At 41.9% G+C, this 6925-nt stretch overlaps 1 protein-coding gene across 5 annotated transcripts in view; it reads right to left on the reverse strand.

Moving 5' to 3' along the window:
* Positions 1-6925, reverse strand: part of arhgap32b (Rho GTPase activating protein 32b) — a 229049-nt gene that overhangs the window by 109800 nt on the left and 112324 nt on the right. The gene's annotated exons all lie outside the window — the stretch shown is intronic.

Genomic DNA, 6925 nt, shown 5'->3' on the forward strand with positions numbered 1-6925 from the left:
GTTTATAATAGTTGTTGGACAATAATGGAGCAAAGGCACAGATGAAAGATGTCTGTGTATCAGCCTTTGGATAGGCAATACTAGGATCAATTCAGTGTTGGGATTTCTTGATAGTAAGAGCTATATAGCATATCACCAGATATTTTATTTATCCTTCAAATAAAAATGTAAGACTGAAACTGGAATCCCGGCATGCTGTTTTGTGTGATCAGTCGTTCTCTCATCCTCACACAACAATTGTCCCCCCCCTTTCTTTTTGAACATGTCATTTAAATTCAGTATTTTGCATTTGATTATTTTCAATGCCCTTTTCATCCCACTTTCTACACTAACTAGTGCCTATTTATCCTCTTCCTCAAAGTAATATTTTACCATGTCGGATAAGTATATTAAAAGCTGACTACTTCATAGTTCACAGCTGCAGTCCCGCCTCCCCTCTGTTCCTATGCAAACTAATAAAGCTACTAAAGCTGATCAAGGTCAGCTCAAAATGGATAACCCCACCAGAAATTAGTGGCCTATATTGACCCCATACATATACAACATGGATGCTGAGACCTAGGGACACGCTGAAATCTGTCTAGTTAGGATTTAATGCAGCAGCCACCCCTCCTTTGCCCAAACCTTCTGAAACACTGCTGACCTCTCCCTCAGGTCCTTTGTTAGCACAGCAGCTCTTCAATCATTTGCATTTTAGAATTGTTAAACAAATACCCACCCATGGCTCCTTCTCCCTGCCACCCGCTGTGACCCTCCACCCACTCTCCTCTCAAGCCAGCCAAAGGTAATAGCAGGCATACGGTGGAGGCTGCTCCAAATGTTAGCCAGAGAGAGTGGGATCAGAGGTTGAATAATTCGTATGAGTGAAGAAACACTCAAAAAAAGGGCTAAAAGTTTAACTAGCTTTGCATCATCAGCCACATGCCTGACTCCTCAACTTGATGGTGAATGACTCAATTCAAATGGAGCCATTTTGTTTAATTTATTAAATGGCTCACTGCACCTTTTTGTAGACGTGGGGCTGAAAAACTATTGCATTATTGAACAGCAGCCGTATGGGCTCGACATGACATGCCCTGTGCGCATTAGCCGATAGTGTCAAAGGCAGGGAGGCATATTTTTGCCACATGGCATTTTGGAAATGTGGTATGGCCGTTGCTGTCAGAGCCAGAGTGTGTAGGACTGCAGATCAATAGCCAGCTATTGGGTAGACGGTGGTGGTGTACTGCAGTGCAATCTGGGAGTTTCCTCTGGGGAGGAATAGGTCACAAGGGGTACAGAGCGTCGCGGAGCTCATGTTGTTTAAGATGGGAGTACAGGCTAGCGCTGTGTGTTTGTGTTGCAGCTGCTGATGCGTGAAATGGAACTCAGGTAGCTGGGCGGGCCGCGGGCCTTCGCTGTATCTTCCGCCAAGTGATTACTTTACTCCATTGATTTTTCTCCCTCCTCCACTGATCTGAGAAGATCACTGGAAAGAGAGATAGAGTGAAAAAGAAAAAAAAAGAGAGGTGGAGCGAGGGCAGAGGAACCATTGATTGACCTAGTATCGAGATTCAACGATTGGCAGCAGAACCTTGAGTGGCAATGCTCCCTGGTAGCTCGCTAATCTATGACTGAGATCCCCGGTACATTCAGGGAGTACTGTTTAATATATCCCTACGGACAGAGGCCAAATCTGGAGCTGTGCTTGTAAAAACCCTTCGCTGTCACGTTGGATACACCGTTAGGAAGATCTTAACTATGTCTAAGACATCTTTCATATTGGGAATATATTCTACTTACTGCACATTATGGTTAGTTGTGCATGCAGTGTGTTTGTTTCTTTCATGGTCTTATCAAGGTTTGTTGACCTGGCAGGGCTGAGTAAATATATTCATGAGTTTTTGAATGGTTTATTTTATTTTCATAATGCAGTGCATCTTTCAGACAGCATGACATCGCCCAGAATCAAAACCATACTTCTTTACCTCCAAGGCAGATAATATACACGCATATGCAAAAGGTGCATGTCATTACCATAAGCTACAGTGGGCTTGTATCTGTAATGGCTGAGTGTCTATTAAAGGATAATTGCATTTTATTTTTCTCATTATGTTTATCTCAGTCTGGGGGCGATCATCTGCCAAGGCTTCAGCCACAGCAGACTCAGAGGTTGGGTTGAACTTAAGTGAGATGAGTCACAGAGCCTCGTGTGAGAGCATCTAGCACAACAAGTTGATGACCGCAACATGCAAATAACTTGATTTGTCTTAGAAATGCTTGAATACTCACTGCTGTGTTGACACAGTGGCACTTTCTAGTGCTTTATAGACGCAAAAGAGTGTCTGCAATCTGTTCCCAAGGCCTTTTCATTTTGGTTTTACATTTTAAGGAACATCTCTGGTAATATTCTATATTACTGTTGTTGTTGTCAACCATTCCCAGTCCCATTACAAAACAAAAAATTAAGTGATCTTACCGGTATAGTATTGTCTGCCAAAGCCAGATATATATTATTCTTCATTGTTGTCCACAAACTTAAACACATCAATGAGCCACACCGTTGTCTTGAATGTTCTTTCCCTACCATGAACACACACACTGTAGTTTATTTTGAGTCAATCCTACATACATTGTAGTATATAAACATTCACTAGCCCGTACAATTGTATTTAATCCACAGTTAGAAATAGTCCCCAGCAAATCCACAATTTACTGCTGTTTGAGCAGCTAAGCTAAAAACTAGAGTTGCCCGCTGTTGGAGGAAATTATTTTTAGTTTATAAAAAATGAAATACTTGTAACCCATTTATGTCTTCAGACATGTCAGAATGTACTGGGAGACTATTAAGGTACTGTTGGTTTTGGTCTTTTCATGGGATTTATTGGCAGTAAGAAAGAAAAGCATTTACATCATGTTTGGATCCTGAGCGACATAAAGAACAATTCTGATTTACTTAATTCTGAAGTAAAAGAAAAAAATATTATACTTTTTTCAATCCTTTCTGTTGGTTATAACATTGTACAAAGGGACAATCGGATCAGACAGGCTGCAAACAAACCAACAGTTTTCCTAGATTATTAAAACGACTAATGCCCAAGTGTCAGTCATTGTGCAAGAAAGCTGCATACACAGCTGTGGTAACCAGCAGGTCAGTCTGTAAACTGTGACGGATGTTTATAGACTGACAGTCTGGGTAACAATTTTACAATTTGCCTTTGTTTCTTTTATTTCTTTAAAACCTGTCTAAGTGTCTGCCTGCTTGTGTTTTTTTTTTTTTTTTTGCAATTTTCTACTTCCAAGTAATTGATAACAATGCTATTATTACTGACACAAGCAATGTTGTAACAAACGAGATTTACCCTTTAACCACGAATGAACAAATTGGGGTTAAGGAATGTGGAAGAAGTACTCACATCTTTTATTTGCAAAATGTACTTAAAAGTATCCAAAGTAAAGGTATTTGTTAGACAGAATGGTTCTTTTCGGAGACATAAATGAAGTAGCATTTTAATGTTGTAGCTAGTCACAGTTGAGGCCATTGTATCTATTTTATAAACTGTTGGGAAGTGAAATCTATATATCATATTGTAGAATGTGAAAATATATTTTGTGTGTAAAATCTTAATCTGCAAAGCAAGAACTGTAGACTGCCAGATGAATGTACAACATTTGCCTCTGAAATATAGTGGAGTACAAGTACACTACCACACTATTTGAGTTAATTTACTTAATTTCCACATGGGTTTAAGTGCCTTGCCGTGATCAACCACGTGACGCACAAACTACACATCATCTTGATACCTCACCTGCTCATCTATAGACAGACAGAGTGACTGAACAGTGTAAGAAGATACAACAGGAGATACGTAAAATATTAGATAAGCAACATGAAAATCCCACATAGGTCAGTTCTGTTTATAAAATGATTGAACAGTAAAATCATTCTTGTGTTAATGGAACAGCATCTTTGTCTGCCCAGCTGATAGGGAAGGTCAAAAGCAGCGGTGTTATTGGAGCATCATTAGGCGAGGAACCATGTTAAGGCCACTGTCGTAATTAAGACCTGAGACCTGCGCTTAACATTGGCACACTCTGGGTCTGGAGAGTGATAAGTGCTTGATCCTGATCAATAAGATGCAGCCCCGTTGCCACTTGCAAAATCAATATTGTTTTATTTGCTGTTACAATAGGCTTGTCTGGTTGCAAATGAGGTCTGAGCCACAGAGTTACTTTGGAAGTGGAGACCTTACCCTAGACTTCTGCCCCAGTCTGCCTTAATGAATAGGCCAATAAGTGTCTGCACTGGTGACCTCTCCAGTCATATGCTTGGAGCAGCCCTGCAGGAGGGATCCCCAAAGGAAGGGATCATTATCTTTACATACACACAGAGTCAAATTTGAAAGTAACATGCTCAAACTGACCACTTTATCCAGTATATCGGGCCGTTAGTGTTGTGTTCAGCAATTTTAGGGCATGGCTGGAGTAATACTTGCAAAGGGAAGTGATTTTTTTTATAAAGTCCTAGTGTCACCTTCTAGCATTAGGGCTAACAGCAGCGATTAAGGTCCCTCTAATCTTAATTCCTTCTGACACAAGACAGTCTCAAATATAATGGAGCGCATTGTATCCATTAATCCTCCTCATATGTTCTATAGATGCAGTGGTGGGATGAGTTAATCTGGATTTAACAAACACGAATCCTAGCATTGAGCCTAATTGTCATGATGGAGCAAAGATGGGGATAGGAACAATGATTTATAAGATAGCGATCGGCCGAGTTATGGATGGCGCTGGGCAGTTCAGATAATAGAGAAAAAGGTCTAGAATAGAAGGTCATTAATAGACTCAACAAATCTATTCATTCTGTGAAAATGTTCTGTGTCCTTCCACCAGCCGAATCATAGATCATGCTAATGCTCTGGCAGATTTCACCTCCCATCTTGACTTGCGCTCCTCTGTTTAATTTGGGATGATATCAGCTTCATCAACTCCCGCTGACGCACTCTTACATGTGATGATTTCAATGGGGCTTTGTTTTTGTTGTTTGATTTCCAGGAAACTCCAATAAAGCAGAACAAAACTACTGGGTGCACATTTCTGCAGGCATTACCTGAGGAACATCAAAAAAATGTTTCATTATTGTTTGGTAAATGATACATTTAAATGCTACCAGTCCCTACATTAGTAGTTCCTACTGATGATGTTGGTATTGTAATATAATTGGTCAAATATCTGTGTGGGTGGGCACTAAAAACAGCTCATGTCAATGTTGTGCAAAATTATGCATAATACCTGCAGCATTATTATAGATTATATTTTCTCAACCAACACAAACTGAATGTGTGTTGCAATGAGGTAAAATAAACTCAGTTTTTATTGACACTGGATTATTTCTGGTAATCTATGGTTATTTTTAAGTTTATAGTTTTTGGTGTTGTTATATTGGACCATATTGCACAATGATTGTTATTTTGTACAACCCGTATGTGTGTCTGTAATACCTTACTCATCACATTGTCAGCGTGTTATGTTCAGTATCTCACATGTGTCTGCCCTATATGGTTGTCAGACTCACCTTGCAGTGACCTCCTGATGTAAACTATTCCAGGAAAAGGACAAACAGGAGACAGACTGTGGCCCAGCCTTGACTGCAACACCTTTTCCACCACCATCATCTGCCTGTCATTGCTGGGCCTCCTGTATCCTCCATTATCACCAGCACTCATACAATCAAATCAATAATGTTGCACTTAAGGCTTGTTCACCCCTTAAAGATTTAAACCCCCTGCTTTATATCCTCACAGACTCCACCAACTTCATTACAGCTCCGTGCCAGAATATATTTGCCACCCCTGCTGCAATGCTTTCCTTCTCCTCGCCATAATTCACTTGGGTTTCACCTATGGGGCGCCATTTTGTCTAAGCCAAACGGCAGTGCTAATAAGGCTCCATAGCTCTCTGTGATTATTATCAGTGACAGGCACGGTCAGGGCCCAGCAGCTCTCTACTGCCCCCCATGTACAACAGATGAGGTAACCCACTTGCCCCTGTGGCTCTGGGCGACTCACCCTCTTGCCCCTCTGACACACCAGTGCACTACATGGCCTTGTGGAGGGACGGAGGAAGGTGCAGAGGTTGGCTGCTGCTGGTACCCACAGCACCGCCTGCTGCAGCCAGGCAGCCAGGCCCTCCACGGCCCTCAGGCTGTTCTGTCTGTTCAGCATCTCCCTTTAACCTTCATCTAGGAAACAATAAAACAAGAACAGAGAGGAGGAGGAGGGAAAGAGAGGGTGTGAATGTGTGTGTGTGTGTGTGTGTTCGTGCTCAGAGTATCTGTGTGGGGGGAGATAGAGAGAGATGCTGTGGACATTTGACACATCTCCTTAAGCCAATGTCTACTTTATTATCTTTGGCAGTCCTTATTGGTTGCACTAATCAAGTGGAAGGCAGTAGTGCGGTGTCGGGGGCTAACACACTGCGTGTGACAAATATATTATTAACTGGAGGGAGACGGGCGACCTTGGCCGTGTCACCTGAGGACCCCGCCGGCGCTCGCTCTGCCAGCAGGAAACGACCTTCATATTAAATCCCCGCAGAGGTCAATAAACTAAATAATTCACAAAGGTTATATGCTTTGCACTGAAATCTGCTAAAAGAGAGAGATAGAGAGAAAGAGAGTGAAAGAGGGAGGGGAGATGGCAAATCTTTTAACTTGTGAGCTGCTAAACGAGGACTGGTGTCCTTGTCGTAGTGTAGTCTCTTTATCATTGGGGGGCGTTTATATGAGCATGTCAGAGGATGATGTAAATCCTGAATCTCTCTCTATTTCCTCACTGCTGTCACTCTTCGATCGATCCGTCATTTTCTGGCAGTGGTGGAGGTGATTGGGGGTTGGCCGGGAGGGGGGGGGGGGGGGTCAGTGTGCTCTAATAACACAATTGCC

This window comes from Micropterus dolomieu, linkage group LG23 (assembly GCF_021292245.1).
Source record: "Micropterus dolomieu isolate WLL.071019.BEF.003 ecotype Adirondacks linkage group LG23, ASM2129224v1, whole genome shotgun sequence".
Taxonomy (NCBI): domain Eukaryota; kingdom Metazoa; phylum Chordata; class Actinopteri; order Centrarchiformes; family Centrarchidae; genus Micropterus; species Micropterus dolomieu.